At 43.9% G+C, this 14,941-nt stretch overlaps 1 non-coding gene across 1 annotated transcript; it reads right to left on the bottom strand.

Annotated features, from left to right (window-relative positions):
- Positions 1 to 5,059: 5,059 nt before the first annotated feature.
- On the bottom strand, positions 5,060 to 5,132 carry TRNAR-ACG (transfer RNA arginine (anticodon ACG)). The gene has a single exon. It is a non-coding gene; the product is annotated as a tRNA-Arg (tRNA).
- Positions 5,133 to 14,941: the final 9,809 nt, after the last annotated feature.

Genomic DNA, 14,941 nt, shown 5'->3' with positions numbered 1-14,941 from the left:
GCATATCAGGGAATTTTATGCAAGGAAGTAACTCAGCTGCAACAATCCAAGAGCATCTTCTTTTGTGTCCACACCTCAGATCACATGTCTAACCTCCAGGTTTTTCCTGAGGACCCATCTTTTGAGGCAGACCTCCTCAGCTCCCACATATGTGAGGCAAATAATGCCCCATGGGTTGAATCTGACTAAGGCAAGAGAGCAGCTGACAGATAAATTCTTCTCCCTTTCATCTCCTTATGGACTGCTCTGAAAAAAAAAAAAAATCAAATTCAAAGACAGCCAGAAAATAATCTCACAAGATTGAGAAATCAATCATCCTTTTTTTCTCCCCTTTCCAGTTTCATTGAGATGTAATTGACATAACAGCACAGTGTAAGTTTAAGGAGTACAGCATAATGGTTTGACTTTTATACATCATGAAATGATTATCACAATAGGTGTAGTGAACAAATCCATCATCTCATATAGATGTAACAACAAATTAAAGAAATAGAAAACAACATTTTCCTCGTGAGAAATCAGTCGTTTTCAAACCCAAGTGGTGGCCTATTGACTGCTACACATTCACACTCTCTCCTCTCCTGCCTTACCCTCTGCCCTCACCCTTCTACCTGGGATTGGGTTCTGAAAGCACGAGTCCAAGCAGAGGTGCATCTGCTCTGCCACCTTACTGCCCAGCAGCCCCTGCAGGCAGTGCTAGAAGTATCTGCAGTGGATGAGAACGCTGTGCAGAGTCTCTGGAAAGCCTTGGCGGAAAGTTAGCACAAAACACGAGGGTTGTGAAGCAAGGCCAGATCTTCCGTGGCCAAGGACTATTCTTCATTTGAAAAACAGCTCCTGGTACCACTGAGACCTCATAGAACTTGACTGATCTTGGGCCATCAACTGACTGTACAAGTGACTATGAGAACTGCCCACTAAGCTGGATGGGATTAGATCACTGAATTATGAGGTCAGAGAAATACAGCAATCCACTATATGATGGAAAATGTGTATTTAGTTTTGGGCCCAAGCAAGTCCTGAAGGTATAAGCAAACTACCTAAACAGGCAGTTCAGATTCCCCTGCACCTCCCTCTAGTGTATTAACGCCTCTTCCTTGACTCACAGCCTCATAGAGGATTCCTTGATACCAATTAACAGAAGAGGAAAGGACTCAGGTGTGGTCCATAGATGGGCCAATACCAGTATATTGGTATAAAAACAAAATGCTACAGCTGCATTACTCAGGAGTGGGTCTAAAGGGCTGGGATGAAGGCAAATTCTCCCTGTCGGCAGAGCTCTGAGCAGTATACTTGGTCATCCATTTCATATGGAGGGGCCTGAAATACAGATAAACATAAATTCCTAAACAGTGGCCAAAAATGGCTTAATGGTCAAGCCCTGAAAGAACAAGATTGGAATATCAGAAATAAGGATGTCTGGATAAACAACGAGATCCTAGTGTATAGCACAGGGAACTATATTCAATGTCTTATAATAACCTGTAATGAAAAATAATCTGGAAATATATATATATATATCTGAATCACTTTGCTGTACACCAGAAATTAACACAACATTGTAAATCAATTATATTTCAGTAAGAAAGAAAGAAGTGGTCTGGGGAAGGGGTATGTGGATGGATCTATAGAAGTATACACTAAGTGTTTAGGTCTCTGAGACTCATGCTAACACCCTCAGTGGGTGTTCCTTCCAGCTAAGGCTCTCACCAACCAGATGGACAGGATGACTTGTCTTATGGACATGAGTCAGCCTTTCTTTCTTGGCCACCACTGTGCTTGTGCAGTAGACCCATGCTATACCCACAGCTTCCATCCATGCTCCCTGCTATGGATGGGCTAAATAGCATGAATTACCGCTCACTAAGACTCATGTAGCTACTACCACTGCTGAAGGCCCAAACTGCCAAGAGCAGAGACTGTCACTGAGCTACTGACACGGCATTATTGCTCAGAATTCGTGCTTCTCATTCCTTTAGCCTTAGACTCTGCTGTGTTAGGACTCCCTGTCCTGGGTGAGGATACTTCTGCTAGGAAACACAGTAAGACCTCTACTAACCTTGAAGCCTTGACTCCTACTTGGTCACTTTCATCTCCTCAATCCAGTAGACCAACAAGCAAATACATGAGTTTATTTCTAACTAGCATGAGAGGCTAGGATGGATACTACACAATGGAACAGGACAGAGTATGTCTAAAACCCAAGGCAAGGGACCTACTGGAATATCTCTTGGTGCTTCCTTGCCCAGTGATAACAATGGATGGAGAGTTGACTTATCAGTGACTGATCAAATTAAGGCAACTAAGGATTCTGATCCCCCAAAGATGAAGGTCTAGGTCAGTCTACCAGCAAAGGAACTCAGACCAGTGGAGTGTTGGACAAGGAAGAGAGGGATCTAGAAGGGGTGGCAGAGGGAGAAGTTGATGATGGATATCTACTACAAGTATAGGACAAGTTGCAGGTTGCAGCATCAGTTGTAGCCATTTTGCTAAATCTTTTCAGAACTTATGGCAGGCCATCATCTCGTGAATGTGCACCTCCTTTCTCAGGGAAGACATAAAAACATCTTCACATCACAAAAACGAAGGCCACATATCACAGTATGAGAGCCAGATACAGGGAGAGGGTAGAACCAACCTGAGAGATAGAAGAGGCAAGCTGTCTCAGCACTTGTCGCGCACCTGTCCAGACCTTCTTGGTCTCACCCACCCGCCTTTGGCCAGTTGTTCCAGATACAGCTGCAATGGTAGTGACCTCTCCGTGTGGCCTCTGACCCACTGAGGCACACAAGAGCTGGTGCTCCACACCAAGCTGCACACTCCCATCCTTGCCCTGGAGCATCCTCACCAACACCAAGATACAGTACACACAGACCCACTCCGTGCCCGCAGGGCCCGCTGCAGAATTTGCGGTACAAACTGAAAATGTGAAGTCACTTGTTCAAAAGGCATAAAAGCCTTTTTCTTCTTCCAAAGTCTCTCTCTTGACCTGTCATGGTATATTTTATCTGCTATTTCATGCGGCACTCCCTCGAGCAGAGATATACTCACCAGGTGAGTGTGGACCCTTCCTAGGGTCCAGGGCACCACCCAAGACCAAGCAGTACAAAGTCGGGCACTGAGAACCCATCTCAGGGAGGCAGGGAAAAGAAGAGACCACTCTGAGCAGAGGCACCAAGCCCCTCGGCGCAGGCTGCGTCATCCCTCAAACTTCGCTTATAAAACACAAGTTCAGAAATAAAATTAGTAAGACTTTCCAGGCAGTACCTACAGAGCATTAAATCCCAAGAGTGGGTCTGAGTCTGAGATCGGCTATGACTTCATTGGTCACGTGCCCAGGAAGCCTGCCCTGGTGCCTACTCATGCCCAGACAGGAGTGTAAGGGAATTAACACCCCTCACAGCAAACCGTTAACCAATGGGAGACGGGAGACAAGTCAATTCTTCTCCCTCCTTAATCCAGACATACTGTGCTGAAGAGCAGTTTCTCAGAAAATTAACCTATAAGAAATCAGTCCCACTGGATTCCAAGTGCAGGCTGGCTCCGCTGGGCATTTTCACATTAGTGTCTCCTTCCTGGACTCACTTTCCTTTTTTTCGTCTTGCTTGGGCTGCATTCCAATTAAAGTAATAGTACATAAGCCATTTCCACAGGCTCTAAATTTTGGGTGACCCAGGCTAAGACCATCAGTTAACTGAAAAGGCAAGGCAACAGGGAACATACTTTAAATAGCTTGTTTTCATTTAAATGGATTATTTTAGTTTAGAATGCTATTTTAATTTAAAACATTTAAGCATGCATTCGTTTGCCAATGTTCCAAAGGTTTTTTTGTTTGTTTGTTTGTTTAAGATTCAGTTCACTCTGGAACAACCCAGAGGGATAGGGTAGGGAGGGAGGTGGGAGGGGGGTTCAGGATGCGGCATATACATGTATACTTGTGGCCAATTCATGCTGATATATGGCAAAAAAAAAAATCACAATATTGTAAAGTAATTATCCTCCAATCAAAATTAATTAATTAATTGAAAAAAAAGAGGGGGTTCACTGGTTGAAGTCCTACTTTATCTTTTTTGATATACCATAGCCATAAGGCAACATTTACTGTTTGTAGGGTTGATTTATTTAAAGTAAAACAATAATTTAAAGACACTTTTAAAGCAATGTGAATGCACCATTTCTCAGTTTTTATCGATTCTTTTCTTTCTTTAAGAGTTGCCGCACCAAGCCTGACTTGGCAGTACTCCTTTAGTGGGTATGTATATCAAGTAATTCCAAAGTACTCAGTTTAGTTCCAGAATAAGAGTTATTTTTCTGACTATGTTTTCATAAGTTTATATGACATTTATTCAAATTACAGTCACAAGTATATTACCTATAAGCAGGTTTACATCATTACAATTCTAAAGACAATTCCAAGTACAATAAACAGGTTTGATGGCAAACACAATTGATTCCTGGTAACATTCAGCTCCACTGACGGGGACAGAAGACTGGGGTGTCCTTATATCAGTGAGTCTCAAAGTGTCCCCAGACCAGCAGCAGCAGCATCCCCTGGGAAATGGTTATAAAAGCAAAATTCTCAGGCCACCTCCAGACCTACTGGAACCAGAATCCAGAAATGCAAGTCATACACAAGTGTGAGAAACATTGTTCTAGAGAATTATTTAGTAACCGAGAGCATTGCGTGATGGGCAACAACTAGTCCACTTTACTAAGTAGAGAGTATCCTTAATTTAACAAGTAGTTCATTGGAGGTCAGTTAAAAGAGTTTCTAGTGTGCTTTGTTAGGATTAGGCTTGACTCTGTCTAAACAAAAAATGTAAAACAAAATAGTTCATGTAAATATAGCTGGTGCTACAGAACTGTACACTTAAAGATGGTTAAGATGGTAAAGTTTGTATTATTTTTTACCAGAATTAAAGTGAAAGTGAAAGTGAAGTCACTCAGTCATGTCTGACTCTTTGTGACCCCATGGACTATAGCCTACCAGGCTCCTCCGTCTATGGGATTTTCCAGGCAAGAATGCTGGAGTGGATTGCCATTTCCTTCTCCAGGAGATCTTCCTGACCCAGGGATTGAACCCAGGTCTCCTGCATCGTAGGCAGACGCTTTACCATCTGAGCCACCAGGGAAGTTAAAAATAAATCAAATTCAAATTTTAAAAGCAGTGGCCTGGACTTCCCTCGTGGCACAATGGATAATAATCTGCCTGCTGAGGCAGGAGACATGGGTCTGATCCCTGGTCTGGGAAGATGACACATACCTCGAGGCAACTAAACCCACACACCACATCTACTGAGCCCAGGTGCTGCAGTTATGGAAACCTGGGCACCTAGAGCCCACGCTCCACAACAAGAGAAGCCACCGAAATGAGAAGCCCACACGCCACAGTGAAGAGTAGCCTCCACTCGCCACAGTGACGCTCACACGCAGCAGTGGAGACCCAGCACAGCCGAAAATAAATAAATAAATAAATAAATAAAAAGGATTTTCCTTAAAAAAAAAAAGCAGCAGTAGCTTGAGCACATTAGAAATTTATTTTTCTTTCATCTAAAAGAAACCCAGAAATAGGCAGTTCGTGACCTGTATGGCACTCCCTTAGGTGACCAAAGACTCAAGTGCCTTCTGCCTCACTTTCCACTGTCCCCCTTAGAGTGGGACGCTTGCCCTCATGGCCCAAGAGGGCTGCTAGAACTTCAGCCACTGCATCTACCTCCCAGGCAACAGCATGGAACAAAGGAAATGACAGGGCAATCCCTCCACTGAAAGGAGCCTTCACAGAAATCCCACACAACACTTCCTTTTAACATCTCATTGTCCAGTAGTTACATGGTTTTCAATAGCTGCAAATTGAAAGGGAGCTGCAAACTGCAAAGGGAGATGGCAAATGTCTTTTAACTTGATGTACAACGTGCCCACTCAGACATTACTAAGGGAGAAGAGGATAACAAATACTGGGAGACAATTAGCCAATTCTATCACACATCCTAATTGCAAAATTATACCTGCCATTACCAAACCCCCAAATGAAGATATCTCTTGTGTAAACACTTTTAGACATTGCTGTCATAAAAATGCACATGAAGCCAGTCAGGTTTCCTTGAATAAATAAGAATTCACATCTTTTTCATGAGATTTTTAAAGAGAATGGGGGGAAGAAAGACACCCTTTACCAAGGCCTGCTGTGTGCCAACCACAGAGCCTTTGCATCTGCATCTCATTGATTGTCCACTACCAGGAGTAGTAGGAAGTCTAACTTTCTATATTGGTCAAGGTGGGCTGGATTTGATGTAGTTAAAGAGAAAATTCCTGCTTACTTGTTGGGAGGGGGATAGGGGAGTGAAGGAATCATGCAAGAGTTCCTATAGATCAAAGAAGGGGACATGACCACCCCTATCTTCCAGCAAGTGACCAAGTGCTGAGAACTGGAATCATCATTGGCTGATGGTTCAGGGTTAGAACGAAGCTCGTAGAAGCCAGGATCACTGCCTCACCACCTTTGTATCTAGCGCCTGGCCCACATCCTCACACACCCAAGAAGACTGATAAATGTTAGTTTGCCAAAGGAAAGTTTTAAAATCCCCCCTAATCTCCCGCATGAACCTCAATCATCTTTCTAGAACCAGTCTTCCTGAAAGAATTAACTTCTGCAGCATCATTCCTAGAATAGATGGTGAAAAAGATAAGAACTTGCTGAAAATTAGGTTCCACTCAACTTCATCCACATTGCCTGCCACCCAAGAGAAAAAATTCCCCAATGCAGCATGGATGCCAGCCTTCTAATGGAGGAAACACTTATTTTGACTTTCATGCTACAGTACAATTTGATGTGTCAAAACTCTTGTCTTTAATTTGCCCTTTTATAAGGACATCATAACAAATGTTACAAAAGGGAAATACATTTTTTCTGATGATGAGGTTACATAGCAGACTAATCACTTTCGCTTTTCTGAAGAATCAAGTGCTGGTGTTGTTATTAGGGATTGTCAGCTAAATAATTTAAGCTGTGCTATTTACGTAAGTCCTTAATTACTGCTGGGATTTGAACAGTAAGATAGAGTTAATGATCTTTTCTGTCACATCTCTTCTGTAATGTGATGACTTTTGGGAGCTTCCTCCTTCTAATTGCATAAAACAACTAAAGCACTGTGTTACGGAAAAATGAGTTACTAAATAATGATGAGTCAAAACCCACCTAATTAAGACATGAGTGCCAGAGCTGAGCCCAGAGCTGCTTAGGGGCACACATCTCATCATTACCGGACGTCTCAGAAACCAACTGCACATTGATGTACCAGGGGAAATAGCCAAGATTATCCATCCAAGTGTCTTCATCAGTACCTTCCCCTGAGTCTCTGGTGTCAGTACTTTAACTCTGAAAGCCATGGAGTGCTGAAATTAGATAATTTGATACCACTTTGGACAAAAACCTTATTAGGTAGGTTCTCATTCACCTCTCTACTCCTCATTCTGGATCCATAAAGATTTCAGGCTTTGAAAAGAAATGGCCCTTGGACCACTGTGGACTTTTGGAGTGAATTCCTATGATTCTGAGGGAATTCTCCAGCTGTCCAGTGGTTAAGAGTGTGCTTCCACTGCACAGGATACAGGTTTGATCCCTGGTCTGGAGGAAGGCATGGCAACCTACACCAGGATTCTTGCCTGGAGAATCCCCATGGACAGAGGAACCTGGTGGGCTACAGTCCATGGGGCTGCAAACGGTTGGACACAGCTGAGTGACTAAGTGCACACACACACACACACACACATACGCACACGCACACGCACAAGCACACAGGGCACTAACATCCCACATGTTGTGCAGCATACCAAAAATACTTTTTTAATTTTTAAAATTGTATTTAGTTTTTGAGTGTGCTGGGTCTTCGCTGCTGCTCAGGCTTTTCTCTAGTTGTGATGAGGGAGGGCTACTCTCTAGTTGCAGTGCACGGGCTTCCATTGTGGTGGCTTCTCTTGCTGTGGAGCACAGGCTCTCGGGCACGCCGGTCTCAGCAGTTGCGGCTCCCAGGCTCTAGAGCACAGGCTCAATAGCTGTGGCACATGGAGCTGTTCCTTGGCATGTGGGATCTTCCAGATCAGGGATCAAACTTGTGTTTCCTGCAGTGGCAGGCAGATTCTTTACCGGTGAACCACCGGGGAACCCACCCCCCAAATTTTTTAATATAAAAAAAAAAATCTGTGGAAGTGTTTGCTAGCCTGGACTCTGCTTCAAGGCAGCTCATGCGAGCAGTCAGAGGGTAGAAGGAGAAGTGTCAGGACCTCCAGGCACATGACTCTGGTCACAAAGGAGGTTGTAGTCCCATCAGTCCTCTGGAGCAAATGAAGAGCAAGGGCAGGAGGGTGTCATCACAGAGAGGGAGTGTGGAACCGAGCTGCACCAGGAGGATGGAGACCTTCATTTTGAAAGTGGAGGGCTTGTGATTCTAGCTGAAAGAAGAGGTAAATCGGTACAGGGCTTAGAACACCCTGAGGTCAGGTGACTGTACCTCCGATGGAAACCCTTTATGGACCACATGCAGTTGGAGCTCAAGGAAACATTTCCAACAAGAACACAGATTTGGGAGTCACTCGTGGCGGCAATTACAGTAAGGAAACTGGATAAATACCCAAATGAGTTTTAGAGTGATAAGAGAAGATCAAATATCCGGGTGCACAGTAACATTTTGTAATGGGTGGTGGAAGAAGAGATGAGCCACAGAGGTCAGAAGAGAGGAAGTCACAGAAGAAAGAGGTGTTGGCCCCAAGGAGAGACGTTTCAGCAAGGGACGGCTCATGGTGTCAGAGGCCATAATGATCGAGCAGATCGTGAGTCTGAAACAAAGAGGCTCTTCGGCTTGGAGGCTCAGGCAAGGAAACACCCAGAGAAGAGAAGGGGGACACATCTCAAGGAACCACAAGCTCTACTTTGGAGGAGGATTCTACACATTTGTTTCCTTCAAATCACGGGACAAGGATTTCACAAAGAGATCCCACCTAGGGGGAGCCTTCACTGTAAGAATAGAAGGCATGGGGGAAACCTTGTATCACCTATGCTAATTATAATTAATTTTTGGACCACACAAGACTCACAAATGGGAACCTCCAGATCTGGGTCTCCCAGGGACAGCAGATCCCATAGCACAGTCCCTCTGAAGCACATGTGCAGCTGGGGACTGTACACCCGCCCGCCTGTCCTCACCAAATGCATTCATTTCCCTCAAGCTGCCATCACAGAGTATAATCCAGGAGGTTTAAAACAACAGAAATTTATTCTTCCTTAGCTCTGGAGGCTACAGGTCCAAAATCAAGGCATCGGCGGGGTCACGGTCCCTCTGAGGGCTGTAGGGCGCTATCCTTCCTTGCCTCCTCCACCTTCTGGTGGCTCCCAGCAACCCCCAGTGTACGCTGGGCTGTGGCCACACCATTCCAACCTCCACCTCCAACTTCACCTGGCCTCTTCCCTGTCTGTATCTGTGTGCCCTCTCCTTTCCACACCAGGACAACAGTCACTGGGTTAAGGCCCACTCGAATCCAGGATGACCTCCTAACCAAGTGCAACGGCAGAGACACTATTTCCAAACAAGGTCACATTCTGAGGGTCCAGGCGGACCTGAACTTGAGGGACACTATTCAGTCCGTTAAACTGAACATGTGAGCACCTCCCTAGGGAAACTTGCCCCAGCTTGAAGAGCATGACAGACTGCCGAGTCATTTTTCTCCCCTCCCTCCACCTCTTCAGTCCTCCTTTTTCCCCAGCAGTGCCCGTGGTGGGGTGGAGCTGTTCCAGAGGCTTCTTGTCTGGCCAGACTGTCTGCCTTAACTGTCATGAGAAGTGTGTTGGCCTGTCGTGCATGAGAGCAGAGACCCAGGGACCCAGGACTCCTGAATTCACTCCTGATTGACCCTGTCGCATGACTGGTCTACTAGCCCCTGCTCATTCTCAGACACAAAGGCTGGCTACACTTTCAGCTCCTGACCTTCAGCTCTGCCCTGGACGCAGAACTTCCCTCGACTCCCTGAGATAATGACTTCTTGGGTTGGTCCTTCCCTCACGGCCACTGGGACCTGGCCCAGGGCTACCACAGGCTCACTCCTTGTCGCTCGTTGTCCAGGAAGGCCTCACTCAGCCTAAGACCAGAATGCGTACTTCCGCTCCAATGCTCTCATCTTCCTGTCCACTCTGCCAGGACTTTCAAACTATCATTTATACACAGGTAAGTGGAACTCTTCCAGGCCGCACTGATGATACAGGAGCTACCTGATAACCACTCTTCAAACGGGGCATACTGGATGATACTCTTCACTTAAAATGGTCTGACCAAGTCAGAGCCGAGTGCTCTCATGTGGGTGGGAACAGTATGTTTTTGGAGGATTTAATAAAGCTTTAACTTCAGAATCATTTTAGATTTACAGAAAAATTTCAAAGACAATGTAGAGTGTCTATATACTCTGTACTATATATACGTGTGTGTGTGTGTGTGTGTGTGTGTATATAGTGTATATACCTATATACTCTAAACCTAGTTTTCTCTCTAATGAGGAAAACATCTTACATTGGTATGGCACATTTGTCACAATTAATGAACCAATATTGATTTATTACTAAGGTCCTTACTTTATTCTTTAATTTTGCGTATTTATTTAGGCCATAGCTCTCAGCTTGCAGGATCTCAGTTCCCTGCACAAGGATCAAACCCAAGCCCTTGGCAGTGAGAGCATGGGGTCCTAACCACCAGGGAATTCCCCATACTTTTTTTTCTTAATGTTTAATTAATGTCCTTCTCCTGTCCCGGGATCCCATCCTGAGTGTTATTACGTTTAGTCATGTCTCCCCCTACTTCTCCTGATTAATTCTCCTGGCTGTAAGAGTTGGGGTGCTATCTTCTACAACAGCTCTGCTGTCTCAAACTCAACATCCATCTATAGCCCACCACCTAGACTCCAGAACCCATGAGCCCTGGGAGGAAGTTCATGGGGCAGATGTGGATCACTCAAAATAATGCATGTAGCCTGAGCCAAACCGCACTGTTTATAAATGCCTACAAAAGAAAATAACTCTTACTATGGTGTGTGTGCGAGGTGGGGGGTATCTTGTCCTGTAAGAAACAGTATACAGCACAAGAAGAGGAATAGGAAATGGATCAAGAATAAAGCCTTCACATGGCTGTGAAGGAAACATCAGAACACAGGAGGAGCTGCTCTATCAGTGGGACAGGAGGGAGAGTGAGTAGCCTGAGAACCCAGAGCAAGGCCACCAGGGGGCAGAGACAGACGCTGCTAGTCCACACCTCCCATGCGGAGCAGGGAGACGGGCAGCTTCCAGTGTTCCACTCCAAGAGTCTTCATTTTCCAATCAAATGGGTAAACTGTGTGATGGGCCGCAGGGATATATCAGACTCACGGAACCCCTCTCTTGTGCCATGAGGACCAGAGACCCCCCCCACCCCGCAAAAGGATATTTGTTCCCAGAACCAGAGATGCCTATCACCTGGAGACACCCTCAGCAGTCAGGGGCCATGAATTCTATTCTGTTCTCTGTTTCCATCAGCTCATTCTCCATTTTATCTCTATAGGGAATAGAACGGCCATCTCTCTCCTCCTCTGGTGCCAGGTCACCTCACAAGGTGAACATTCTGCTGACTGCAGTGAGGTGGTGGGGAAGGAGACTTAGTACATGCGAAAGAAAGGGGAAGCCATGCTGAGCCCTGGTGAAGGAACTGGGGGAAGGGGGCAAAAAACAAATAGAAAGTACTTCACCCATCTCTTCTTCATGGTCTCTAATTAGTCATTACCCATTTTTGCCTCCTTGACCCAGCTACTATTTTTTTTTTTTTGGCAACTTTTAGAGATATAATAGCTTTCCTGGTTGGCTCAGAGGTTAAAGTGTCTGCCTGCAATGCGGGAGACCTGGGTTCGATCCCCGGATCAGGGAAGATCTCTTGGAGATGGAAATGGCAATCCACTCCAGTATTCTTGCCTGGAGAATCTCATGGACGGAGGAGCCTGGTAGGCTACTGTCCACGGGGTCGCTCACATACAAAACAATTCACCCATTTAAAGTGTACAATTCAAGGGTTTTTAGGGTTTTAATATATTCACAAAGCTATTCAACTATCACCACTAATTTCAGGACATTTTTTATTACCTCCCAAATAACCTGGTACCCATTAGCAGTCACACCTCCACCCTTCCCTCCCCACTCCCCAGACCCTGGTAACCACTAATCTGCTTTCTATCTCTATGGATTTGCCTGTTCTGGACATTTCATATAAACAGAATCATATAATATGTGGCCTTTTGTATCTGACTTCTTTTTTTTTTTTTTGTATCTGACTTCTTAACCTGTTTTTCAGTTTCTACCATATAGTAGCATGTTATCAGCACTTCATTCCCTTTCATGGTTAAGAAATGTTCCCTTGTATGGACACACCACATTTTTTTATCCATTTATTAGCTGATGGACATTTGGGTTGTTTCCACTTTCTGGCTATTATGAATAATGCTATTATGAACATTAGTGTACAAATTTTTCTACAAAAATATGTTTTTAATTCTCTTGGATATATATCTAGGAGTAGAATCAACTGGGTCATATAGTAACTCTATATTTAACTTTTTGATGAACTGCCAAACCATGGCCATACCAATCCTTTCACAACAGCAAGAAAGAAACCTGTTATTTAAGCCAGTGTTCTTTGGGGTTTTAATGTGTATACAGCTAGGCCTGGTTATTAACGGCACACTTGGCCATCAAGTCTTCAGTGTTTTGTAAATGGGTACATACATTTTAACTGACAAAGTGTGTTATCTGCCCAATAAGACTGGGTGCAATTTGGAGATGAGGACCTTATCTTTCCGCATCTATCACAGAATCCAGCATGGTGCCAGGCCCCACAGAATTAATTTAAATACTTCTGGATGCATGGGTGTAGGGGCTCAGTCTAAAGAACACACAAGACAGAATCTGCCTTCTATGTCTACGAGTACTGAGAATTTCCTTTTTCTACCATTAGTCTGAGCTGTACCTTTTTAATTACAGGACACCATATTTTCTGTTGAAATTTATTTGGAGAGACACTAGGTGCTGCTGGTTTCCCATGAAAAAGAATATTGCTAGGAATTATAGAGTAATATTGGAAGCCCTTATTGCCAACAAGTTAGGAAGAACTTTGATTTTTCATTTTTAGCTTTTGCCAAAATTCTTTCCAGATATGGGAGAATGGCATTGAAACATGTAAAATATCATGTATGAAATGAGATGCCAGTCCAGGTTCGATGCACGGTACTGGATGCTTGGAGCTAGTGCACTGGGATGACCCAGAGGGATGGTATGGGGAGGGAGGAGGGAGGAGGGTTCAGGATGGGGAACACATGTATACCTGTGGCGGATTCATTTTGATATTTGGCAAAACTAATACAATTATGTAAAGTTTAAAAATAAAATTAAATTAAAAAAAAATTCTTTCCAGATAAAATATTTACAAAATATATAATATGTTAGGAAGAATAATATCCCCCCCACACTCAGATATTCATGTTTTAATCTCCAGAACCCGTTACATGACAAAGGGGAATTAAAGTTGCTAATCAACTGACCTTGAAATGGGGAGATTATCCTGGATTATCTGGGATGTAATCACAAGGGTCCCTTAGAATGGAAGAGAAAGGACGATGTGACTATGGAGAAAAGGCTCAGATCTGACATCGCTGGCTTTGCAGATGGAGGAAGGGGACCATGAAAAAAGGAACATAGACAGTCTCTAGAAACTGGAAAAAACAAGGAAACACATTCTCCCATTGAGCCTCCAGAATGGAACACAGCCCTGCTGACACCTTGGTTTTAGCCCAGTGAGATCCTCTTTCAGATTTCTGATCTCCAAAACCGTCAGGTGATTATTTTGTGTTGTTTCAAAGTCATCAAGTTTGTGGTAATTTGTTACGGCAGCAGTAGAAAGTCAATATATGTAATATATATATATAAAATAACATTTTTCCCACCTCATATTTTTAAAAGTATGAATCTCCTTCTTGGGAAGACAGTGGAATAGGGGAGCTAAAGTGGGAGTTAGGTAACAGTTTACCAACATAGAGTTAATTTATCATTGTATTCTGTTATCTAGTACATGTGATGGCAGACATTAATAATAATTACATTTTATAGTACTTTATACTTTTCTAAGAACTTTAATGTACTATTTGATTTGATCAATGAACAAACAAAAATCATCACAATAACTTTGAGAAGCTCTGCAAATTCACTGTTTCCCTTTTTGACAGATTAAAAAGAATGAGTCACAAAGAAATCCCAGAGACAGGTAATGACAAAATGAGCTTTCATCTCTTCCAGGGGTGGTTCTTAGCCCTTAATATCTTACTCTTTCAAAGAACTTGGGTCCAGGATACTAGAAACCAAAAGCCCACTTTCCTAAGGACATCTGTATATCTGCAGGCATTCTGCTACCGTACCTAGCACTTAGGGAGAGAGGTCAAAGACATTAAGTTAATTGAAAGCTTCTACCTTGGGCTTGCAATGACCTGAAGTCTCGTAGGCAGGCAGGCCTAGCTATTTCAGACTTTATATCATGTTAATATGATTTACAGTTCCCAAAGGCCTCTCCTCATTGGCTCTCCCTCCTACCCAGCCTCCACCCTCCTCTGAACTCTGGCAGTAGCCTTGTGGGCCAGGGGTTCGCCAATGTCTGATACTGAATCTCTGGTTTGAACGTATCCCTCTGGCCTGTCTTACTCTGGTTTCCAGAAGTAGAAAAGTCTACCCTGTTTGTGACCACTCGAAGCCCAACTCTCTATACAAGTCAGACACATCCTACAGTTCATGTCACCTACATTCTCACTCTCCAATCGATGCCCCAGCTTCTACCTTCCTCCCCCCTCCCTTTCTACCTTCTTTTCCTTCAATAAATATTGAGGGCACATCTCTTCT

This window comes from Bos grunniens, chromosome 4, assembly GCF_055505025.1.
Source record: "Bos grunniens cultivar Pamir isolate PY7600 chromosome 4, Bosgru_T2T1.0, whole genome shotgun sequence".
In the NCBI taxonomy this organism is placed as follows: Eukaryota; Metazoa; Chordata; class Mammalia; order Artiodactyla; family Bovidae; genus Bos; species Bos grunniens.
Note: the sequence above shows the minus strand (reverse complement) of the source record. Positions and strands in the feature narration are given on the sequence as shown.